This window comes from Perissodus microlepis, chromosome 13, assembly GCF_051167445.1.
Source record: "Perissodus microlepis isolate ML-2025 ecotype Zambia chromosome 13, ASM5116744v1, whole genome shotgun sequence".
NCBI classification, from domain to species: domain Eukaryota; kingdom Metazoa; phylum Chordata; class Actinopteri; order Cichliformes; family Cichlidae; genus Perissodus; species Perissodus microlepis.
This window is the reverse complement of record NC_140473.1, coordinates 30,221,890-30,248,396: the sequence shown is the minus strand read 5'-3', so window position 1 is coordinate 30,248,396 and position 26,507 is coordinate 30,221,890. Positions and strand designations below refer to the sequence as shown.

The following is a 26,507-nucleotide window of genomic DNA, read 5'->3' as shown; positions in this document are numbered from 1 at the left end:
CATAATTTTATATTGTTGTTAATAATAAATTAATTAAAGCAACAAAACAACCTGAAGAGCCTGTTGGGAGCCGAAAGAGCCAGTTCTCTAAAAAGAGCTGGAAATCCCATCACTACTCCATACTTTGCTCGGACATAAGCGCTCTTTCATACTCATTGAGTCTACCTGCGAGAACAAAAAGAGAACAAAAATCACTCAAGAAATCTCATCCTCGTCACCAAGATTGTTGTGGAAAAATACACTGAGCATCGACCCAAACTGACTTTCTCAGGTTTATCGAAAGAAGCTTCAAACCTTTGCAAAGGGATCAACACAGCACCAACGGGGTTCATACTAGAGATGGCACGATACCACTTTTTTATGTCCGATACCGATATCATAAATTTGGATATCTGCCGATACCGATATGAATCCGATATAGTGTGTTTTTTAATCAATAAAACAGTTTTTTTAATATCTTGCTGCTTTTTGTATCAGTTCATACTCAAGTTAAAAAAAACAAACACTAAAGCTATTCTGTTATACCTGTATGCAAAAAATACACTGCACCCAAAATATTTCATAGTTCAGCAAAACTGATCAATCTAATAAACTTAAACCTACTCCATCCTCCCTATTCTGGTATTTTAAAGAGTACTTAGCAGAAATATTAAGCAACCTAACTAATAGGGTTCTAAAACTCCCAGCAAAAAAATAAATAAATAAATAAAATAGGGAACCACCTCCCACCCTCCACCTCATGATGCTTAATTGACGTAATCAACTATAATTTGATGCAGTGTGAAAAAAAAAATACACAGAAATCAGTTATTTTTCAAGAATAATCAAATAGATTCAACACCTTTCTTCAACAAAATTGCAGACTGCACAGATGGTTCCTTCCCAAAGGAAAAAGTACTATAGCTTACTAGGGTATATTAGACTTAATAGTTACTATATACAGTAATGGACTTCTATACATTTTACATCAGATTAAAACTTTGGGTGTAAGATTCGGATAATTATTTATTAAAAGCTAGACATTTTAAATGAGAATAAGAAAGAAAAGTATGTCTTTGTGCCCCCTTCTCCCTGTTCATGCCCTATCGGCCCCCCTGGCTAAATTTTGCTAGATCCGCCCCTGCACAGTTACCAGCCGTCAGCTGCGTAGAAAAGGATCCTGGTGTAGAAAGTAATCTTAAATAAATTCTAACAACAGCTTATCAAGCTTAAACGTGCTGCTGTTGTTCAGCCACTGGTTTCCTCTTTCTGGCGTGAAGTGAGCAATAAAAGAAAAACAAGAGAGACGGACTCGCAACAGAAAAGCCGATCAGCTGATCATTAATCAGTTTCATGATTGAAGTAGCAGCAGGAGAGGGAGAGAGAGAGGCGGTCGCTCCATATATCTGTTGTTAAGCTTAACGCGGGAATGCTTTACAAACATTCAGAGATGAACTTACACACTTCCTTTACTTCTCTCTGGGATAACGTCCTCGGAGATGAAATGCCGGATTGCTAGCGAGGCTACAAATACACACAGCCGCTCTATCACGTGACCCGCACTGCTGCGATGTGCTACGGTTATGAGCCGAGTTACGCCATGTCGCAAGTTTTGTGAGGTGCTTTTTTGATATTTAATGGATCAGATTACATTTTTTTATTTTTCTCCGATATCCGATCCAGTAATTTACGTCAGTATCGGACCGATACCGATACGTAATATCGGATCGGCCCATCTCTAGTTCATACCAGCACTGACAAACAGGCAAAATAATAACAGCTCCTCTATAGCCATACAGATACAGATACAGTGAAAATGAAAGTGTTTTTGAATTTTATTTTCTGTAAATCATTTGATCTATTTAATACATTAAATATTATATTTTAGAGGCCGTTCTAATCTGATATTCCATTCTAGGCAAATTGACAGCAAATAAAACTAAGTACACTTTTAAAACTTTTTTTTAAATGAATTTTTATTTGAATTCAATTCAATTTTATTTATATAGCGCCTAATCACAACAACAGTTGCCTCAAGGCGCTTTCTATTGTAAGGTAGACCCTACAATAGTACAGAACCCAACAATCATATGACCCCCTATGAGCAAGCACTTTGGCGACAGTGGGAAGGAAAAACTCCCTTTTAACAGGAAGAAACCTCCAGCAGAACCAGGCTCAGGGAGGGGCGGCCATCTGCTGCGACCGGTTGGGGTGAGAGAAGGAAGACGGAATAAAGGACAGAAAATGTTATAATGTAATGTGGTGAAATTATTATCAACCAGGTGGTTCATGAGACAATTATTTTAAAGTAGTCTGGTTTTAACATTAACAATGAAGAATTATAATAAAAATGTAATGCATCTAGGCTACGTCCACATGTACCCAGGTATTTTTGAAAACGCAGCTTTTTAGATGCAGGTGTCAGGTAAACTTTAACGTGCTCGTGAGAAAAGCCTAGAGAAGAAATTAGGTCTCTTCAATGGGGCATTTCTTTTGAAACTTTTGACAATCACGTTGTCAATATTGTCTTGGCCATTAAACATTAACTCCAGCACAGTGTTTGGATTTTTCCACTTTTGCCGGAGTTCATTGTATACTTTCACACTGACTTCTTCAGTGTTCTCTAAGGACATTTTAAGCTTTTGGGACAAAATTTTAGCCCAAATCTTGTGGGTAAACCTGTTCATAATGGCTTTATCTGCCCCTAGAGGCAATTCCCTTGCCTCATTTGCGTTGCTTATAGCGTGCAGAACCAAATCCTTAGTGAAGCTTTCAACAACTTTTACGTACTCTTCTCGGTTTTTATATATAGTGAGTACTCTTTTTGGTAAGGCCAACAGGTGTTTTGTAAATGTTGGGACAGTAATATCGTCAAGCTGTTCCCTCAGACATAAAATCAAGTATTTCTCCTTGCAGTTATGTGCTTTGCAAAGATTGGTGAAAATGTCCCTGTTGATATTGGTCAGCCTTTTTGGAGATAGATCCAAATCTTTCTCGTCAATTTGAGGCCAGATTTTTTCAAGCAGGCGACCGCTGGTAGAGTCGGAGTTGTGGCACCGTGTGAAGTCCTTGTATTTAGACGAGGCTTTGCTTGTGGCCTCTGAAACTACCAACTGAATAACTTTGTAAACACACATCTTTTCTTCAGACAGATAATCAGATGCCAGAGTGATGTCATAAGAACCAAAATCTGAATCAGACTTACGGACTGACCTATGTAGTTTTTTCTTCACAGGCTTTTCCAGGGGGCAAGCTTCTATGTTGTCCAAGTCTTCTGTATCAGCTGAGTAGTTTTTCTTCGGTTCTACTGTGGCTGTGGTTTGGGTTTGGGGAGGAAACATCTGGGATGACACAGACGCTTCTTCCTCAGATGAATAACCAATAAAAACATTTAGATATATGTTGGGTGGTGTAGGTGCACGATGCAGTGATATTTCGCTATTTTCACTGTCATCTGTGGATGTTTTATCAAGACTGCTCTCCTCTGCAGTCAAATGCAGCTTGAGGTTTTTTGAGTCGGAAGAGTCCTCCAGTCCTGGAGTTTCTGTTTCTTCTTTATCGCCGTGGTCATCTACAGAACTTTCTTCCAGGATGCTGTCCTTTGCTCGGGTTTCTTCTGTTTTCTCAGGGGACTCTGTGTCCACTGAGTGAAGACAGGCCTCATCAGTCTGCGTGGACACTGGATCTCCCTTCTCCACAGTTGTGTCCATTGCGTCCATTAACATGGAACAAAGTTTCAACATGTCTATCAGCAAAGTGGAAGGCAGCTCAGTGTTGCAGCACTCTGGGTTGAACTGCAGAGATTGCCACTGTGGTACAATTGTACCAAAAAAGTGGTCACTTAAGGACTTCCATGTTTCCACTGAGGTGTAACTGTGTGGAGTTGTCATGTTTAAGTTTGTATTACTATTTCTCTGACTCTGAAATGTAGAAGTGGAAATAAATTGTTGGGTGGTTGGAGTTGTACTAGGCATGTGTACTAGGCATGTGTGCTCTTTGTAAACTAAATGCATGGGATTCCGGACTGCCCCTATATAAGGGTTTAAGCTCCGCCCACCTTCGGCTGCAGCCACTGTGATGTCATCCACTTTTCTTTGAAGTTGAACCTTCAAAGGTTTGGGGGCGGGGTTTAAGATAATCTCTGACACAGCTGCATGACATTTAAAGGGCATAAACTATTAATTAGTGTGGATGCTGATTGTTCTTTTACTTTTCATATTCCGTATGTTTTTCGGCATCTATCTCCGTTCAACTTAGAAAAACCATTCAACCACCGTTAGATTCCTCTTCTTTTGGACATGACTGCTTGTATTTTTCTCATTTTTAACTTTTATAGTTTTTAAATTATTCAACTTCCTTCAACAAATATTTATGATGTATTTCAATGGGGAAACCCTTCAAATCCTCATTCAAGTTACTCCCCTTTCAACTGTATCTACCTCCACATACGTTGACCTAGAGCCACCATTCAAACTTTAAAACAAAGCCAAGACATTGAACTATTCAACTGGTATTTATCTTTTCAATATTGTTTATACTTTTTCTTCAGCTCTACTTTAAGTTTCATGCCTTTTTTTCACCCGTTTCAGAGTTTATAATGGTTGTCTATGGGACGGAATGTTGGAGGTTAGAGTGAGACAGGTCAACTGCTAGAGTGGGAGCAGGGGGAAAATTTATCTTAAAATCTTCTCTTTAAACTGCTGCTATGTCCACAGCGTTTGCTCTACAGCCATCATTTTACCGTCAAAACGTAGCCATCGTTGTCCTCTTTCATCCAATGTTATTATTATTGTAATAGATGTTATGGTTCTTTCATAAATTTCACCAATGCACACCCTCCTCGCTGCAACTCTTCCAAAGAAACCAATGTTAAAATGGCTCCCAAAATTCATCTGAAAATCAGAAGAACAGGCTGTCTTTACACTGTCACTACATTCATAAAATATCATCCTCAGGCAAGAAAACTGAGGATTTTGTAAACTGAACATTGCAGGCGCTCACGGTGAAACGATTTTGTCAATACGACTTGTAGTTTTTTCTTGGGAAGCATTTGGTTTGGGGTCATTTTTCTGTTTATTTAAAGCATTAGCAGAGAGGCGTATGTCTGTGTGTGTGAGTGTGTGTGGTGCCACTGGGTGGAGTTGCTATAGCAACCAGGCTCACACCTGCCTGATTAATGAGCTCTTTCTGTCACTTTGCCAAGATTAATCTTAAAAACTTCTGTTTCAACTGCTGCTGTATACATAGTGTTTGCTCTCCAGCCATCATTTTACCCTCAAAACGTAGCCATCGTTGTTCTCTTTCCAATAGTGTGTCTTCTAAATCTCAGAGATTTAAACTTTTTGAACTGTGTAGATCCAAGTAGAGGGATAACCTTCTAACTGACCCATAGAAATACATTATATTTTCAGTCAGGAGTTTGACTCAACAGCAGGAATGACCCCACTTTTTAAATTGCTCCAGTGACCACATTTTTGATATCAGGAACATAAAGAACACACTGTTGTGCAGAACAATCCGATCGTTCAGTCTGACGTCACTAGCCGTGTCTGGGCCTAAACTCTGCTGCAGGTCCATATATCAAATGATCACTGTGGCATTACTGAGAGTTAAAACACTGTCTTAAGTCTTTCATCTTTAATAAAATTATCAGCGTTCTGCTCTACCAGGTGTAACAACTGAGTTTAACATCCAGGCATCCATGAAAACGGAATTTATGACATTTAACGGAGTTAGAAGTTAGCAGGAAGTTAGCTCGCTAGCTTCTATCTAAATACAATATAGCATGTCATGACTGCGGGGTTTTGGAAACAAATTAAAACGTACAGCTTTCTTATCACTTCCAACATAAATGAAGACAGAAAACTAAACAGCAGTGACGTTTGTAGGGTTACTGAAGTTTGGCTAGCTGGTATATAATGATGTGCTACGTGACCGCTAGCGACACAGCTATGTTAGCATAACATAAACAAGCTAACTGTTTTTCCACTCGATAAAAGTTAACGTGAGGGTTCTCAGTGGTCAGGAACAAATGTAATCGCATGGCAGGATGCTGTAAAAGGACCAAACTTCAGCCAGGAGAACAACTGAGATAATCCATCCACAATACGAGGTTAGTCATTCATATACTGCTGCATGGGCTGTGCTGTAGTTACATCGTAAGGTTTTAAAAACTGAGCTTAACCCTTGTGCTCCCCTTCGGGGCAGCCCCAGACCCCGGGGGTCCCAGAGTACCCCACCCTCAGTAGAGACAGGTGAATAAAAATGAAAAAAAAAAACAGAACGATCATTTGGGGTCGTCGAGTGCCCCAGAGCGATTCTAATGGGTTTCGTCAGGGGATCGGGAAAGAAAATGTAGCACTTGGGGGCCACGCACAGAAGCTGCTGCGGCAGCGTGGGGGTCATTGATACCCCAGTACATGAAAATGAAGCATAATCACAATAATGATAATAATGATAATAATAATAATAATAATAATAATAATGTCAGGGCTCTGTGTGCAGGGAGGTGGAGATGTGGATCCAAGTGCAGGACTCTGAGACGAAAATATAACTGAAAACCACAGCTTTATTGCTGGCACCAACAAAACAGAAGCCAAACATGAAAACACTAACTGGAACACACAGGCAGGATCTGAGGGTACGATGCGACACCGAGCATGGGAAAACACAGGGCTAAAATACACAGGGTAGTAATGAGGGAATGGGCAACAGAAGGGAGACACAGCTGGGGGAGATCAGGGCTAACAAGACGGGGGAGCTAAGCTGCACACACTAACATAAGACAAAGACTTTCACAATAAGACAGGAAACAAGAATTACTAAACAAGATGCAGACATGACACAGAGACAGACTAGACACTGAATAGAACTGCAATACACATGAGAACCCAAAACCTAAGAACTGATCCCTCACCAAGAATAACAGAAACAGATCTATAATGATAATAATAAACAAAGCACCAGAACATCAGAAAACAATCCATAATGCAAAAATAAACCAAAACATAATAAACTCAAAATACTGGGTCCAACGGACCCAGAACCGTGACAAATAAGAAGAAGAAGAATACAACACACAGACACTTCTGAGTTTTATTTTATTTTATTTGAAATTACACTCATGATACAACTGAGGCAATCTGGAAGGCAAAATAAAAGTCAACAACGGGGTTGAATCAGCCTTTCAAGACAAACGAATCTCAGTAGATGTGTCAAGAACAGGTGTACATGAAAAAAAAAAAGGTTTACATGAAAAAATATTAACAAACTGTCCGTGTTTCAGGCGCTCGGTGCTGTACAGCGCCTCCTGTGGACGAACGTCATAGAGCCTGCCCGAAACTAGGAGAAAAATTGAAACGGGAGTGGCAGCCACAGAGGGAAATGATGACCTATCCGCCATACCATTTAGGGACATGCGCAATAGGGGGGGTGCATTTTTAAAACGGCCCCCCTCCCCCCCGGGGCTGTATTTTTGATTACAATATCAACAAACTGTCCGTGTTTCAGGCGCTCGGTGCTGTACAGCGCCTCTGGTGGCTGTGAATACATGATAAAAATATCACCGTAGGATGCGTGCATTGAAAGAATCAGCCTTTCGTGACAAACGAATCTCAGCAATCTCCTTTGTAACACTCTGTGACCAGCTGCAGCTGGCCGATTTTCACCACATCCTCTCCCACCAGTTTGTCGTAGGCCTCGGTGATGGCGTCGAAGATTTTCCTCGCCGATTTCAGCTCATGCAACAGCGTCTCTGCCACAGTGCCGACCTTAACGTCGTCCGCTTCCATGTTGCGGGCAATCAGGAGACGTTGAATGGAAGGAATGAAACGAGGCGTGAGGAGTCTTTTCCTGATGCTGTAATAATGTTCAGAGTAAAAGTCATCGTCCAAGACTCGCAGACACTCGTGTTGTCTCTGGCTGGGGTGATTGGTCTTGCACCCGTTGCACACTTCGGTGCGGTACTCGTTGATCACTAGGTCGAGTAGGTGATACACCGCAGTTTTCACAGTATCGACGAGTAAAGAAGACGCCCAACCGTCAAGCTCGGCGTCTTGCCGCTCGCCCGCCGCCGCCGCATCACACTCCGCGTCGGACAGTATCTCCCCCTCTTCCGAGGAACTGTCAGTTGTGCCGTCCGAGGAACGGTCCTCCTTGTCGCGACTTAGGGGTGCAGAGTCCATCTTTTTCTATTTTTTTTGTTGTTTTATAGCGACTTCATAGAACAGCTACAGCATAGGCAAACATTCAGTGAGTAAGTAAGTAAGTAAGTACATAGACTGCATTGGAACTAGAAATCCTAGAAAACAAGTGAAATGAAACTCAGCCTTCATAGTTTAACAAGGAGAAACGGGGTGGTTTTAGCTAAGCGAACATTGACAGTGTACAATTTAACTGAGAATATCCAAGGGCTCCACCGAGCCCCATGAGAACATAAGATGTAAAGTACGTCCTGCGCCAAATAATCCCAAGGAAGGGAGGCCGAAGAATTTACACCGCTCCTTCAATTCGATCCTCTCCTCTTCTTCCCTTTTTCTTTGTTCTTCCTCCTTTCTCCCCTTCAGCCTTTCTCCTTCGAGTTTCTTCTGGGCGCCTTATACATCTCATCGGTGTAGTGGTTTCCTCCACTGAAATCCACCATTTCATCTATTTCATCCAGAAGACAGCCCCGGAGTGTCGATCACAGCGATATTTCTTCCATCTTCGCCCTCTGCCTCTTTTCTGAGACAGCCGTCGGTGACAGACTCGGGCGAAACGTCTTCTTTGAAAGCGTTCACATCCCCCAGGATGGTGTTTCCGGATGCACTCTTTCCCGATCCTGTTTTACCGACCAGAAGGAGTCTCAGTTCTTCACGGGTCGCAGAGCCTGCGGGGTTGGGGAAATGATGGTAACATTTGAATCATTCCAGAAAAAAAACCCCATAAAACACTACGTTACACTAGGCTATTCTTTTGTTATCTTTGTATCGATGTTGACAGAGAGCAGTTTGCCCACATAACGCCAGTAGTACAAGCAGCACACATCCCTGGATCCGGCCTTTGGTCGCCAACATTTTCAGTAAGCTAAGAAAAGAAGAAAGAAAAAGGAGGTGAAATTAAGGCACGTTCAAGGAAAGTATTTCAGATCAGATTAGCAAGTTAAACCACACTGAAAATACACGTTGAATAAACCATGGCCCCAAACTGGTTGGTTGTCCCATGTGTTTCCCCCGTAGCTGCTCCGGGCGCACACACAATGAGCCCTGGTTTCGCGACGCAGGCGTAGCAACAACCTCCTTCTACTCCTCACTGCCTCCTGTGTGTGTGTGTGTGTGTGGGAGGTACTGGGTTCCTCACAGACGGTGGTGTTCGCAAAACCCGCCCTCCCCAAAGCTAAGGGCTCGCCAGCGGGGCCCGTGAGAGTGAGGGTCCGAGGTCCAAATGGAGGGCTGTGTTCGCGTAACCCGCCCTCCGCAGACTCGCGAGGAGCATAAACGGAGGGCCGTGTTCACGTAATAGGCAGGCCAAACAGCTTCTCTTTCACTAGCGAGGAGCATGAGAGCGATGAAGAGGGAGCAAGGAGGACGAGGAGGCACGGAGAGCCTGAGGTCCAACTGGAGGGCGGTGTTCGCGTAATAGGCAGGCCAAGCAGCTGCTCTTTCACTAGCGAGGCGCAGGAGAACGATGGAGAAGGAGCAAGGAAGACGAGGAGCAACGGAGAGCCCGAGGTCCTCACTTAGGCCCATTTACGCGTAACCCAAGGCCCATCCGGCAAAGCGCTCACCTGCGAGGAGCAGGAGAACGGAGCAGAAGGAGGTCGCAGGACGGGGAGGCAGGGAGAGTCCGAAGTCCTCACTTAGGCCGGTTTACGCGAACACTGCCGAGAAGGAGACATTGATGATGATGATGATGATGTGAAGTTGAGAGTTGTTTCCTCCGGCAGTTCGGGGTCCCTCCAGACCCCAGTGTTTGCCATCGTAACTTACGAATGTGCATTGGGGTTGCGAAATACCCCATCGTGGGTACACTTTGACCCCATAGTAATCGTGGAGTAGAGAGCATCCCCGGTCCTCGCGAAGGCCGGTTTACGCGTAACCCGAGGCCCATAAGGCTAAGCACTCACCTGCGAGGAGCAGGAGAAAGGAACAGAAGGAGGTAGGAGGACTAGAAGAAAGGGGGAGTCCGAGGTCCTCACGGAGGCCTGTTTTCGCGTAACCTTTGGCCTGTATATTTCAGTGTAGTGATGTGCAGTTCTTACCAGTTTGTCGTTCGAACGTCAACACGAGTCGAGATTTCCGAGGAAACAGCTCACGTTGACGTTAGCTCTGATACTCCCTAACTTAAGTTATCCAAGTTAACTTAAGTCAAGTCAGATAATTATTTTGTAATGAAAACGTAAACACTCGCCGGGAGTTACCTCAGCGTCAGCTGTTTAATTCACAGCAGCGTGTGCAGTAACCATGGTAACAACGGACACTGAGTGGAGGATCGATACAGGTCAGATTTTGGGAAATATCCCTCATATCTCTGAAACTAAAAAACGGTCGTTCATCAGCTGTGCTGATAGTTTTCCAGCAGGACAGCTGAGAGAAGAAAAACTCAAACTGTTGGAGCAGGTTTGATCGTTCAGGTTTAAAATCAGCTGGAAGCTCCACGTTTTCACAGCAAGCGGCTCTGTTCAGGAGAAATATGTTTTATATGTGCACCGTGTGAAGCCTGCTGTACTAAAATCACTGAATGAAGAGCATACAGTGCGTCGCATTGTCGCGAGAACATGCGTGTATTTATTAAATGTATAAATGTTATGATACTTGATTCTAATCTGCTGCTGAGTCTCTGACGCTGATGGAAACGCAACAAACAGAACACAGAGCAAGAACACCTGTTCAACCAATCACATTCATTCCACTTTGTGACAAACTGAAGCGCTCACCACTCATCATCGGATTTTTTCCTTCAGTTTAACCTCCTAAGACCCAAACTCTTTCATGGCAGCATTTTTAAATTCTCTTTGCTATTTGGGCTGTTTGGGACCTGATGAATATAAAAACAAAGAATTTACAGATTTTTTTTTTTACCTGATTTTATCTCTGACAAACATAAGATCAACATATGAGGACATTTGTTTTAAATTTCAATAGAACATTTGCAGTATATTGTCCTTATAAGTGGTTATCAGGCCCTTGTAGAGTAAAATTTTGTATTTTGGTCTAGACATCCCAAAATGTGATGTCCACATATGTGGACGGCAGGTCCTAGGAGGTTAAGTGCCCGTGTGAAGAAATATTTAGGTCTAAAAACTAAGGTCAGTAATGTGTTAGGAAATTACGTTCTATAAATCATTAATACTGCTCTTTGTAAAATGTGTAATTCTTTAACTATTGACAAAAAGTCACAGCATCACTTCAAGGAAATATCACAGTTCTTCTTAATTTTCTGAACCAAAATACAAAATGATTGTGTATGAAATGTGTATGAAACGTCTCATATATTTTAACAAAGGGACCTAGGAACTAGAGTACATGTTTTTTTTAATGTTTTGCATGATTTGATTTCTGCTTTGTATCACTTTTTTCTACTGCTGGTGAGAACGTGTTGTCTGAAGTAGTTAAGTTTCAAAGTAGGGTAGGTTTGAAGAGATTTGAAGATTTTGCCATTCATTTGAATGGGAAGAGAAATTTTAAAAAGTTTAAAAGTTACAACAAAGAAAAGCAATAGCAGCGTAGTCCTGAATGTAAACTGTCAATGTAAAATCAGCCCTCTTACCAGTTTGCTTCTTGTCCAGGGGTCCGTTCTTCGTACCTCGCTAAGTAAGTTAGCTGGATTTGATTGTTGACGATTTCGCGTGATCTTGGATCGTTCGGTTCTCCGAAGCTCATCCGGGACTTGCTGTCATAGCAACAGATCCGTAAGCGTAAACCTGCTTGGGAGCAGGCTTACTTTATGTAAACAGGATTAGATCGCGGCCACTCTGGTTTGTCCGCTTCATTTATACGAAAGCAACAGCGATATTTTTCCACTGTTTTTCCATAAATAAATATTATCAGTGTAACTAAAGATAATGCAGTATTTGATTCTTTTATTGATTTCATACAGATACATACGGGTCATTTCCTAAAAAAAAGGGAAATGTACTATTAAACATTCTATTTCATGTATTTGATTATTTCAGATGTAATTCATATTTTAGAGTAGTAATAGTAAATTACTTCGTGTAATCAAGATGAGAGACCACGGCTATAAAAGCTAAGGTGGATTTGGGAAGTCTGTCGCAGCCATGTCCTGTCCGTTTGTACACGAGCAACCCATTGCGGAAGGTGCAAGATTGATAAGGAGAGTTTTCAGAATTTAGCGTATATTGCGGGATAGACAGGATCCTTTAGCTCAGCGCGACAGTGTGCTCATAGAGAGATATCGATTTTCCCGCGAGGGTATTATTTACTTAACCAACTTGTTGGATCCCTATGTTAAGAGTTCCACTCACCGTAGTCGGGCATTAACAACTGCACAAACTGTGTGCATTGCCTTGCGTTTCTTTGCGAGTGGCACGTTTCTGTACGCTGTTGGAGACGCAGAGAATATTGGCAAAAGTGCTGTCTGCCGTTCCATTCGCAAAGTATACCTGGCACTCAAGCATTTCCTGGGTGTGTTTGTGGTTTTTCCAAGCCACTTAAGACCACAGGTTGTCAAACAGGGCTTTTTTTCTATTGCAGGTACATTAAATTCGATAATGAATGTGATGCAATCATGACCTATGTCTGTAACTATAGCTCGATTGTCCGCAGGCTTCCCTAATGTGATTGGTACCATAGACTGCACACACATTGCGATCAAGGCCCCCCCAGGCCCCAATGAAGGGGATTTTGTCAATCGAAAGGGGGTTCACAGTATAAATGTGCAGGTGAGTAATACTAATATTTTAGATGGTAATATATAATGAAAAGGAGTGTGTTCACATATAATGAAATCTCTTAGATGGTGTGTGACTCTATGTGCCATATCACAAATGTGGAAGCTAAATGGCCCGGATCAGTGCATGACTCAAACATTTTCAGAGAGTCAGGGTTATGCACATTATTTGAGCGTGGTAAGAAAAAGAGACTTATTTTGATATTTCATACTTATTTTGGGCCTAACATAACAGCATTTCTCCATTACACAGGGGCCTACGATGGGATTCTCCTTGGAGACAGGGGTTATGCATGCAGGCAGTACTTCATGACACCGTTCCCTGACCCCAACCCTGGGCCACAAACCCGCTACAATGCAGCTCTAGCCAGGACAAGGGCATGCATTGAAATGACCTTTGGGCAAATAAAGGGAAGATTTCAGTGTCTGAAAAGTCTGAGGGTTGCACCTGACAGGGCATGTGACATTATTGTTGCATGTGCCGTACTGCACAACATTGCCACCATCAGAAAGGAGAGGACTCCTGTGGTGGAGGTGCAGCCTGATGATGACCTCCAGCCAGTGCACTTGGACCAACCTAGTGGCAGAGCTGCATGGGACAGAATTGTGCAACACAATTTCGAATATTAAAAACATGACAAAACATATTTTTCATTGAAATTTATTTGAGCATCTTTTTCTGTCTCATCAAAAAAAAAAAGCCAGTCATCATTTGCCAGGAAAAAAATCATATATACTGTATCACGCAAGGTCAAGCATTTTAATTAAGGCAACAACCAAATATTTTACATTGTACAAATAGAATTATGAGCTCATTTACCAGTTATGAAGGTGCTGCTGCTACTGCACCCCGGCTGCTGGTCTAAGGAAGAGCTGCCCCCAGGGATGCCCTCAACAATGGGTCTGGTGGCATTCAACCCTAGGGCCAGCTCCTCTGCCGGGGTGTGACGAGGGGGTGCAGGACCACCACCTGTCTTTTTTTGCTCTGCCCTTTTCTTGGTTGCTGTTATAAACAAACAAACAGATTATTTCAGGGTCTCTTTTCAAGAGACTAAAAGCAATATAAGTGATAAATATTACCATTCTGTAGAATATTCTTATATTTCACTTTTACTTGTTCCCATGTTCTAGTGGGTCCTGTTGTGGCTCTAATGTGAAAGAGGATATAATGTAATATAATATAATATGATATAATATAATATAATATAATATAATATAATATAATGTAATATAATATAATATAATAAATTACTTACAAGTTTAATTTGTCAGCAACTTTCTGCCAGCCCTCTCTCCTTGCTTTTGCAGCCTTTGCAGTGTTCCCTTGTGTTTTAATTAAACTCTGAAAATCCTGAAATCCCTCAATCAAGAGTTCTTGCTCTGCTGCCGAAAAATACTGAGCGCGCTCCTTCGACATTTTCGCCGACCAATCAAAGGGTTGCCGATCAATGTTTCTACTATCGATGCGTAGCCCCTTTTAAGCCACCCAGTGATCTCACATTACTTCATCCAGCTGTACTAATCGTCAACAACAGGTGTGTTCGGAGAACCGGAATAGCGAGCTCAAAGTTGGCGCGATGATTTGATCTTGGATGTGTCATTTGATCTTGGATGTAGTAAGCGAGGTACGAAGAACGGACCCCAGGTGTATCGAGTTGCAGTGTGATTTTCCTTCTGTCTTTAATGAGTAATGGTACTTTAAGTGCTTGATGATTTGGTGGACTGACTGTGCTGCATGTAGCTATGAGACTGAAGCAATGTTGTGCATGTTTCTCTGCTTGTCTGCATTGCCACAAATTGTTCTATTTGGTGATGTATCATAGAACTGTACTATATAGTGTATGTAAGTTTCTGTGTTTGCTAGTAACTACCATCAACCTAAGGTCTCAGCTAATTTATCTTTGCAGAGATGTTCATTTGATTGTAACAGCAGTAGGACAGAGCAGTAACAAGAGTAGGACAGCTAAGCTAATTATGGCTAAACATTTGGAATTTAGTGAAAGCAAAAATTGACCTTGCAAAGATGGATAGGTTTATTTAGAAAGTCAGCTATTTACATTTAGTGTTCGTCCCAAGTAGGAGATTTTGAATTGAGTCTAAATTGACCGCAAATTTATTTAACTTGTTAAAATCAACCAGGCTGTTACTGAAGCAGTCGAGGAATTACCTTTGAGGTCTCAGTCATAGGTATTAATGCAAAATCTAACATTACACTAACCTTATATTTTTGTAAAAGGCAAAATTGACTTTTTTCCAGGGTGGGGGAGTGTTTCATGTCTGTAAGTTAAAATTGTTATTTTTGTTGTTTCCTGATTTATAAGAATTGGGAGAACAATTACATGCTAACAAAATGATGCATTTTGGTTGCCCATGTTTGGTGTTGCTTTGGGCTCAGGGTAATCACTGACGATGACATACACCTAAAAGAGCTCAAAATCAGAAAACGTTGCTCTAAAACATGTTGACATGGTAAATGAAAATGAACAATAATCAAAATTGATCATGCAAACTGAAAGACTACTTACTATGTTTCTCTTGTTACTTCATTAGCCTCAGTGTTCTCAGATCATTCTTTACATAAAAGCACCCAGTTGTCTTGCAAAGAATGTGTAGGATTAGTGAAATCACACACATTCAAAGATACTGGTAGTTATTGTTTCAAATGCCTATTTCATGACAACCAGGCTAAATTCATCGAAAGAGATGATGAAAGAGATTATCTGGATGCTGAAATGATTGTTAAAATACATTAGGCCAATAATAGTAGACCTGTGCTACATTTGTCCAGCTAGGCAACACATATTTCTGCATAAGAGATACATGAGACACCCTTTAAATAAGCAAATTTCATGTTTAAAACATGGAAATGCAGCCAAAATGGACCATACAATGGCCTCAGTGAACACATCAGCACATAAGTAGAGATGAGGAAACTCAATCACATTAGATATTAATATTACTATGAGTAAATTATATATATTATATATTCTGTTACATGGTTTAAAGAATACAATGTGATAATCAGACATGAGAACGCTGTTTCCAGTTATACAAATTTATTTTATTTCACTATTAAAGAAACCAATTATGTGAATAAAAGCTCACCACAAGAACATCTCCCAACCCAGTCTTACAAAGTTGCAGTTACAATAAAAACTGGGTATGGAACATGAACTGTTGGTGAGCTAAAAAACAATCCTGGTGCTGATGCTTGTCATTGAACGTTTTGGACAGAGCTCTTGATTGAAATGCCTACCGTTGTGTGTAGGCATTTCAGTCCAGATGTTATGGAGTTCAGTTCAGCTAAGATGTATTTCTAAAGCACCGGATCGCAAAAATAGCCGCTTCTCGGCTGTTTATATTGTAAGGTAAAGACCATACAATATAAGAGAGAAAACCCCCCAACAATCAGATGATCCCCTGTGAGCAAACCCTTGATGACAGTGTCTGTGAAGGTTATCAGTCATCAAGGCCATAGTAGTCTAAGGAGCTTGGAAAGAAAAGCGCCTGGACTTCTTTAAGTTAAAGAAGTCCAGGCGCTTTTCTCCAAGCTCCTTAGACTTGGTGACGGTGGGAAAGAAAAACTCCCTTTTAACAGGAAGAAACTTTCGGCAGAACCAGGCTCAGTGAGGGGCGGCCATCTGCCTCGACCGGTTGGGGGGGGGCACAGCTGTTATAACCCCTGACGCAGCATAGCTTCTAATTCTGAAAGATAGGTAAATACCTTAAACCTGCACTCTATGCAGGACACCAAGTGATGACACGACTTTCAGTACTATAGGAGTCTATGCAGAAACAGTTTTCTCTCTTGAATCTCTGTAATTTTTTTGCTACTGAGTGTCTGGGTGCAGTCACTCATTTTGGGCCAATTAAATCAAATGAATTGAACCTGCGTTAACCAGGTTTAATAGGGAGGGCCAAAGTCGTAGTTGTGCTAAATTTCCTCGAATTCTCCTCGGAGATTTTCGAGTAGCTTCCTTTGTTCTTGAAAGTTCTTTTCCATTTGTCTCATCGCTTCCCGTCCATTCCACATCTTTTTGGTAAGGTCACTAACCTTATTTTCTAAGGCCTTATTTTGTTGTTTGAGTATGTCAACTTGGACATCGTAGTTGTTTATCAGATTGTTATGTTCTTCCTGTGAAACTTTGGGAGTCTGAGCTTGGGTTTGCAACGCCATGTCTTCTGTTTTCAAGGCTTCCTGTACATCACACAGATTTTTCTTGACCTCTTCAAGCTCTCTTTTCAGTGCCTCAAATTCATGGCACAACAACTCCTTTTCTCTGTTGGTCACGTTAAAATCATGTTCGGAGTCTTTCTCAGTGGCTTTGAAGATCCGTGATTCTCCTTTCACACCCTCATCGTGTGGTTTCAGTTCTTTTTGAGAATCACCACTCCTTTTGGAAAGCTCCTGGAGGTCCTGTTCAAGAAGTTCGTTATGCCTCGATATGTCAATTTCACGTGCAACGCATTGGAGTTCCAGGGTCTGTCTGAGCTGTTCACTGTCCGTTGTTTTGTTTTCCTCATTCATGATCCTTTTTCTTTCTTCACTCTCTTGTAACTCTTTAAAGGCTGTGTTTGCCTGATGGAGTTTATCTTTAACAGCCTGTATTTCCTGTTGCATGTCATGTTTTTCCTTTTCAAAGTCCCTTTTCAGCTCACACATGCGTTTTATCGTCACATCATTTTCCTTTCTTAAAGACTGGTTGTCCTTTTCCATGTCTCCCACTTTTATAACCAAGCCTGTCTTGCTGCTTTGCAACTCTCTGATTTCTGCCTCCATTTCCTGCATCACCTCTTTCTGTTGCTGGATCTCTTTGGTTTTGGAGCTGTTTAAATCCTTTAGAATTTGGTTCCAATATTCCAGGTCTTGAATTTTGAAGTGAATTTTTTCATTCTCTAGTTGCAGGTCTCTTTTCCTCTTGTTTTTGGAGAACCCACTTCGTTTGAAGAGAACTTCAATGTTTTTTTGGAGAATTTTGTTCTCATTTATCAGCTCTCTTTTTTGCTCCTTAAGGTCGGCGTTCTCGACTTTAAGGTCACGTATGGTAGAGTTTTGTTCTTTGAGAGTTTTATTCTCATTTTTCAGCTCTTTGATTTGCTGGTTAAGTTTTTCGTTCTCGGCTCTCAGGTTGCACACAACAGGATTTGACAGACTCATATTTCAAATTGAAGTTGATGTTAAATCTCTGTACTAACTAAAAGATTTTTTAAAAATACGGTCAACTGTGTCAGAAACTGAAGTTTCGAGTAGTTTAACTGCCTAGTGAATTCTTCCACTATCTTTGAAAGACTGACAAGAATGAGAACCTTTCCCCTCTTTAAGGGTTTTAGTGTGCTGATGTCATAAAGAAGATCAGAGATCAAAGGGATTCTGGTGGAATGTCACTGTGTCTGGTCTGGGCAGTTCTGAATTGAATAATAACAAAATGCAGATTGATGGTAATTGTAACTGATAATGGTTACATGAATTATAAACACCCAATAAATATTATTTAGAAATCCAAACTGTGGTGGAGGTGTGGTCCCTGGCTCAGCCGCAGGGGAGGAGTGATGCAGTGAGCTCAAGGGGGCGGTGCCAGGGAGGCTGCAGGGACAGGTGGTGATGATCTTCCTAACGAGGTTTTCCTTTTTATATAGTCAAGCCGGAGACCAGAGTGAGCAGGAGCATGTGCAGAAGACCAACCGGAGAGTTGGTGAACAGGTTGGCAAACCATGAAAGCCATATGTGTGGTGCTTAAACAAACACTCGTCCAGAGTGATCAACATAACAGTGTGTCGGGTTGACTTTTATACAAACAAACCAAAAAGAACAAAAACATGTCATTGTGAAGCTTTGGCAAATACTAGATTGGTCAACTGATGTGCCGTAAGCATCTGTCAGGCTCTCTGACAGTTAGTTAGTGTTGCCTACAGTTAAAATATGTAATTGTGGTGAAGAGTTAGTATGATTTTACATAAATGGAATCCACATTTAGGAGCCCTTCAGTAAATCCAGGCCAAGCTAAGAAGATGAGCAATGGGAGAAAGACCAAGGACAGAACACATGGAGATGACTGACCAGCGAGCTTTTAATGCTTAAACCTCGTCAAAGTAACTTTTTGTTGTGACTAAATTGTAAAGAGGGATGTGCGTGTATAGAAAGATGGCTGTTAGAGTAGCAGATGTTTAATTTTGTCTAAATTCACTATTAATTCAACACGTTCTCACTCCCAACTCGTCAAACGTGTGACGCATGGTCAGGCTCCCTCTGCTTCACTTATGGACGCGCAGGGTACCCCCCTCGCGTCGGGAATTGACGTGAAGGCTCCTCCGATTGAAGAGATTGCCGCGGAAGTGCCTGTTGTCGGTATATTTAGACATTTTCCAAATCACATTGTAGTGACGTATACGGAACACAATAAATTATATAATGTAAACAACTACCTGAAAAACAGGTAGAACGATACTTTTCTATCGTTTATTGCATTTATGGAGGGAGTGATGTATGCTGGGTAATGGCACAGCTAGCTACTGGGTGACTTTATTCACCCGCTTCGGCTGTTATCAGTCCATACAATGGGCGTTATTAGCACAAATCAGTCCCATAGATATGGGCCATCTCCTGCTAGATTGTTCAGAAGGTTGTTCTCATCCATCCAGATGGAGGATCACTAACAGGAGCGTGGGAAGACTCCAGAATCCACTCTGGCTGGAATCCGGTGGATATGCAGTGTGTACAGGTAAGACCATTTAAACGGACAGCATTTATAGAATGACTATTAAAAGTCAGCGAGTGTCAGTAATGTTAATGTGGTTATCTTAGTAATACACCGAGTGCTAATATAACAGCTTTAAGATGCATTTGTAGATATTATTACGTGTTTTACCGTCTTTGTGGTGCTAGCTTAAAGTTACGGTGTAAACGTTAGCTTATATTGGAGGAAAGCTGTTACTGGTTAAACGATGTTAGCACAGAAATATTAGCTTCTGTCATGACTGATGAAGGTACTAGTTAATAAAGTTTCCAGTAAAGTGTTTAATCGCAGCCACAGACTGACAGCAAATATGTCGATTAGCTTCAGTGCATCTGTAATAAATATGTGCAAGTTTCAGTGCTTCGTTTAAACTGTATGATACTTATACTGACCCAGGGTCAGTGTAAAATACAATCCTAGCTGTGTGAACAAAGCCTGGCTCCTTTAATCCTGCATGACAAACCTCAGGATGCAGGTTATTATTACTCTTTCCTGCTGGCACACCTGTCACACCTGAGAGTCAGCTAGAAACGTACAGTGACGTGGACATCATGCAAAGACTGCCAGACTCTGTAATACTGCAAATGATCAGTGACTCAGGTTAACACTAAAGTTTAAACGGTACCTCTGTGTCTCTGTGTGCTGAACATCTAGGATTGAGTCAGGCTGCATTGACTGTGGGACTTTAATGTGTTAAAAGCAGGTTGAAGACGGCTCAGAAACATTTGAAGATTAAAATTTAGCATTGTGGCTGCTGGTGGCTTGTAAAGCCTCTACTCAGCTGTATTTTTGTTACTAATTTATGTTTGTTGTTGTTTAACACAGATTTCAGAAGAGCAAATATGCTTAATAGTTTAACTAGATTTCATTTGTCAGTGTGGGACTGCTGAGTCACCTGAAGAACTCATTTCATTCATTCTCCACATGATGTTCATTTACAGAAATGTTTCACAGGAACTGATTTCTCCCAAAGGTTGAACTAGTGTGTTTCCATAGATTACCTCTGTATGAATGTACTTCTTAAATGAAGGCAAGTGTTTGTCCTTTTTTGTTCCTCAGGTACAGTACGTGATATCAAGGGCAGGCGGTCAACACTGGGGGTAGACAAGAAGCAGACGTACTTCCAAGAGGGAGCTGCAGTGAGGACACAGCCAGGTCACTGAGGTCAGAGGTCAGAATCTGAAACAGCTCAGGTTTATATTTTAGAGGTTATAAAAAATCTAAATGTATTTATAAAGAAACCTTTAAATAATAGTCATAATTATGATTATTATAAGAAATATCAAACATTTAAGTGGATTTTCTGTTACACATATTGTGTTAGCCCTGCAATAAACTGGCAGCCTGTCTTTGTCCTGTATCAGCTGGGATAGGCTTCATCCTCCCGCAACCCTGAATTGGATACATTGTATTCCAATTATGTAATCTGATCATTTACAAACTCAAGGTATCTAATCAAAATGTAAGTAATAATTATAAAATGGGAAAGCAGAAATAAGTGTGACATGAATGTAAATGTGTGAGCTGACATAGAGGACAGCTACATGCAGTCAGAAAAACCTTTGTTGTCAAGTTTGCAGGTATATCAGCACGAGACATTCTTACATAGAAGAGACTGTTAAAGTCTCTAACTCAGTGAAGCATTATTGGTCCCGTCTGTTTGGATAAATATAGTAAGTTGATGTATGTCCATTTATTGACACATTTTCTTAAGTGCTTATCCAGTTCAGGATCACAGTGGAGCTGCAGCTGGATATGTTCACTAAATAAACCTTACAAAAGTTAACAATAAACCTGCATCCATGTACGTTGTTGTCCACAGGATGAGAAAATCAAACTGGAAGACTGTGGAACATGTTAATAAATGTTTGTGTGTTTATGCCTGTGTCTTTCACAGGAGGCGCTGGAAGGTTTCCCTAATAGTTCCTGGTGAATCAAAGCAGAACCATAAAGGTTGCTGGACTGCATGATGGCCTTACCCCTGAGCAGTCATCCTGTTAAAGGAGGAACCACTTAGAAGCTGTTTTCAAAGTAGCTGAGCAGATTTCATCTCAAGTAAGCAATTAACTGTTTGTTCGTTTGTTCTGCCACTTAAAGAGCATTTAAGGACGTCTTTTGAGTGTCCAGTTGAATTAATTCTACTGGCTCTCATGGTCATTTGTTATTATAGACATATTTTTCATGTTCATCCAGCTATTTAGTAAATTCTATCTATTTAGTAATATCCGTCAGCTATAAAATGTAATATAAATATAAAAATATCTAAATATCTCCTGTCCTTTATGTTTTAATGATGTAAGACCAGACGTCTGTTATCGTGTTACATTAGCATTCCTCACATATCAATGAGATGCTGCACAGTACAATCCTACTGACACAGCAGAGGGATAACGACGGCTATTCAACATCGTTACACGACACATTCGAGCTGCATGACGCAGACAAAGTGACTAAATCATCTTTTTGTGGTTTATTGTCTTCAAACCAGCAGACAAAGCTGATGGCAGAAGATGTCAGAGAAGAACTTCAGGCCGTGGACTGAAAAGGTATTTTTTTCTTGTTATCAAAAGACATTTGGAGTGGCAGCTTCTACAACTGGTTGTGCTAAAGTAAAGCTTACAGTCTAAGAAATCACAGTGTTGATATTCAGCACAAAGAGAAAAGCTCACTTGTTTGAATTCATTTACAATCATAGTTTTATAAATTCTGACTGTAAACAGCTTTTACAGCTTTGATATTGTTTGACACTCGATATCAGGTGATAGGGTTTAATTTAAAGGTTTCTGTGTCCCAATGAGCCATTTACACTGATCAGTGTCAGTTTAACTGTAACACATTCATTATTTAGATTCAACAAAGAAATAACTGAATGTAAAAAATGGCAGCCCTCAGGCCAGGTTTATAGAGATATATGCATGCATTATGAAATTTATGTATCCCAGATCATTGTTATTCATCTAGTCATGGCAGACCTACCTCTTCCTCCCAAGTTAACTGCAACCCAAAAGAACTAGTGGGGCTATTTACACACTCACAACCAGTGTGGGGTAAAAAGAGCCACCAAAAAGCTGTCAGCCACAGATGTGCTATAAGAGTTAGAAACTCTACTTATGGAGAAACTTTCTAAGTCTAACAGAGGACAGGTACTCCTGCCCAAATAACATGATATAACCCCACATACAGCCCAGCCATAAAATGAACCAAGTCATTTAGTTAAAGACAGCATGGGACCAAATGCATGTAACCAGCCTGCATCAACCTGACATTTCTTCCTCCTGAATTAAATGAATGAATGGATGAAAGTTAAATGACTACAAACCTAAAGCCACTAGTTCCCACACTGGAGCTCCCTGACACTGTGTGTTAACCGTATTTAGCTTGTATCAACAGTTGTAACAGGCTAAGCCACCTGAGACACTGCATTGAATGATTGTTCCTGTCTTAATGATTTCAGCTGACTGGTTTCAGCTCAGATGTTCTGCTTTTTCCTTTCAGTAGATCAAAGCAGCTCGTGCTCCTTCTGCTTCCAATTTAGAAGAAGAAGAAGAAGGCGAAGGCTTCAGCGAAGTGGCGTTCATGGTCTCAGTGAACAGTCACGGTCACACACTGCATGTGGTTTTAAAAGCAACATGTCTGTTCACCACAACAATGGAGATGTGTAATATTAGTGCAGCTACGGTTTGTTTTTGAACATCAGTTCTGTTTTCTACTTTGATCACTTAGACCAAAAAAGTGTTGTTTTCAGATTCTTTCTTTTACATCTATAAACCACCTGTTCATTTTTTTATTACAATTAGTTTCACATAAATGTTAGTGTTTCCTTTATGATCTTTTAATGCTTACACTACACTGTACATGTCTACATTAGAGACATTTCTGTTACCTGTTTCTGTTGACTCAGAGTTGTGAAATGTTCTTTTATTTGATGCACAATATGAAGTTCATAATTTTCTTACAAATAAAACTCTAATGACAAACATGAACAGCTGTGCTTATTTCTGAGACATGAGTTTTGAATGTGTTCATATTTAGACAGTGTGCATCTGTATGCTGAAACTGTAATGGTGAACCTGAGGTGATGGTCAACAGAAGGCAAATATATATCAATATAAAACAATATTGAAGTAATGTCTTTACCCCCTGCAGCGTGTGGACGCTGTGCACGCAGTCACCTTATTCACTGTAGTAAACATGCACCGCTAGCTCACGTGACTGACTGTCTCCATGGTTACATCGTATATTATTAGCTATGTAAACAGCTTCCAAAGATACCGCCATAGCTCTCTGCAGCTGTAACACTTAAACACTTTGCAAATCATTTCACGTTTTTGATAGTTATGAAGACAGAATATGTTTTTAAGGTCATGCTAGGCGGTTGCTATGGTGGTTGCTGTGCACCTGGGTGGACCGCGTCCGATTCCTGTTATTAGCTGTCCGCCGTAGGAAGGCTGCGTTCCATTTACAAGTAGTGACAGTCTGCCGCAACTCGAACTCAAACCCTGCTTTGTTCTTTAATTATAGGCCTTTTATAGCCGTTCATGACACGCACACACACACATAAAGCACTTTGCCTCACCATGAGAATGCAAGTTTACCTAACCTAACCTTAAAGTATCTGATATAGGATAGAAAAATGAAGCAACCAGAGATTTAATGATGAAGACTCTGGGTTCTGTAGTTCACGTTTTACAGTCCTGAATGACTCTTTGCATATGATTTATTGAAGAGGAGTTTAGAATGCACTTTACATTTAGACTGTTGCTGTTTCATTTTTTACATTGTTGCCGTGTTATGTCTTAAATAAGGTTCACCTGCTGGGGGTTTGATGGATCAGCTGGACAATACAGTCAAAGACAGACTTCATTCATCATATGCAAGAATCCTAGTTGGATTTTTGTTGTCACTCATGTTTTTGAACCAAATATTGAAAACAATTCTGACAGACTGGATACCTGGTCAGGGTGTACATTACCTTGTACTCAAGCATCCCAGGACAGAGCCCTGCCCCACCATGAGCCTGGGTGGATACGTGGTTATTAATATAAGGACCAATACTGAATATGAATATTTCATGAAAATTGAATTATAATACAAATTAGTAATAAGGGTTTCTCTGCGCCCTTATCTACCCCATACTCAAAGAGCTGCGGGCAGAGAGGGTGACAGGAGAGGATGGCACTGAAGAGAAGATGCTCGGTTTCTGGAGTCTCCTGGTCCTGTCAGTATTAGTAGGATGCATCTGCTGTGTCTTCTCGTGGATGCTCACCTACCTTGACTCGTCCCAGCCTGGTATGGATTTCCCAACACTGCGGACAGTGGCCCACGTCAGAGACGTTTAATATTGATTACATATGTCTGAATTGCTAACCCTAACCCTAGCCCTAGCTCAACAGACCACAATGCCCTGGACTGTCAGTATTATTACACGCTGTGAACATAAGTACCTTTGATCACTGTTGTAGAGACCCACCTTTTAGCACATCCCAGCACACCCACTCACTTCACCAGATGCACCTTGTTTAGTTCTCTCACCTTTGATTGGGTGTGGTGCTTGTCCTTAATTGCACTCACCTGTCACACATTATATAAGGACTGCATTCACTTTAGGCTCACTCTTTCTTCACTCCCACACGGGGCGGCAGCAGAGGTGAGGTTCTGTTCTGGTTTTTCTTATTTTATGTATTGTTTAAGGTAATGAGTAACTTCTCTGTTTTCTTTCAGCATTGGCAGTCCATGTGTGTCTTTCTTTCCTTCCTTCTTTGCTTTATTGATTTGAGAATAAAAGGAGAACCCTGTGAATGATTAGATGACTGCTTATTCTTATCCTAATCGGATGAGCCCATGATGCTGATTACTCAACCCTGAGCCTTCCTTTCCTTCATAACATGGTCCTCCGAGCCGGAGCAGTGTTAGCGTCATGGATTCAAAGCAGCCATTGACTGAAGGTTTGAGAAGATCCAGTCGTGATAGTCGACCTCCTGCCCACCTGCAGCAGTATGACGTTCAGTATCATGGAAGTAGAAGAGCTACATGTGAGACAGAGAGTCAAACCGAATGCCAGCATAGTGACAAAGACACACATGGGCTGCAGGATCCTGTCGGAGAGTCAGAAAGTCAACCAGAGACCCGCCCTGCTCCTTTACCTACCAACCAAGATGAGGTCATGAGGGAACTCCTGACGACGATGAGGGAGATCAGGCAATTTATGATTCAATCATCTCCTTCCCATTCTCGTAGCTCCAGATCTTCAATTCGCACTGTCTCATCTGATGGAATCAGATCTTCTGTATGCAGTTTACGAGCCAGTCCTCAAACACATCAACAACATGAGCAGCTCCCAGTGATTGATACAGCAACCTGTCAATCACCCTTCCAGCCCCCACAGATTAGCCGTCAGTCTGGCTTAGTTACAGCTGCCAGCCCTCCTTTACCTAATTCAACAATATTAGATGCTGCAATCCCTTCAACTGGTTTACCTAGACCAGTCCTTGCTACAGAAGATGAGACTCCCTTTGATTTCCTGGCCTTATCACGGCAGGATCCCCACCAGGTCTCGTGTTCAACCTGCTGTTCCTTTAGCTGAAGACCCTGTTCAACCTCTCATTTGCATATCTGACCACAAGTATTGCCCTCCTCTAGAGCAGCAACCAGCTACATCCAATGCCTCACATGAACAGAAACCTTTGATACCTGTTACTGCTAGCTCGGGTCACTCCTCTAGCACGAGAACACATGTATATAAGCTTGAAGGTCCTTCGTTTCCAGACCTTAGTAGAGAAGACGAAATGCAATACAGGATGTTACGGATGGCCCTTACAAACCTTCTTGATCCTCATGAGACAGAGCAGTTCAAATATCATGTCCTTCTTGATCACCTCAAAGTAGACCAAGCTAAACGATTAGCTC

General features: G+C 41.3%; 1 long non-coding RNA gene across 2 annotated transcripts; it reads left to right on the top strand.

The window, feature by feature from the left end:
* The first annotated feature begins 19,069 nt into the window (after positions 1 to 19,069).
* Positions 19,070 to 23,584, top strand: LOC146375368 (uncharacterized). Of its 2 annotated transcripts, none has more exons than XR_014802060.1 (5): positions 19,070 to 19,586; positions 20,661 to 20,765; positions 21,499 to 21,656; positions 22,090 to 22,147; positions 23,097 to 23,584. It is a non-coding gene; the product is annotated as an uncharacterized LOC146375368 (long non-coding RNA). The 2 variants fall into 2 exon arrangements; XR_014802059.1 differs by having other exon boundaries at positions 20,661 to 20,772.
* The last annotated feature ends 2,923 nt before the right edge of the window (positions 23,585 to 26,507 follow it).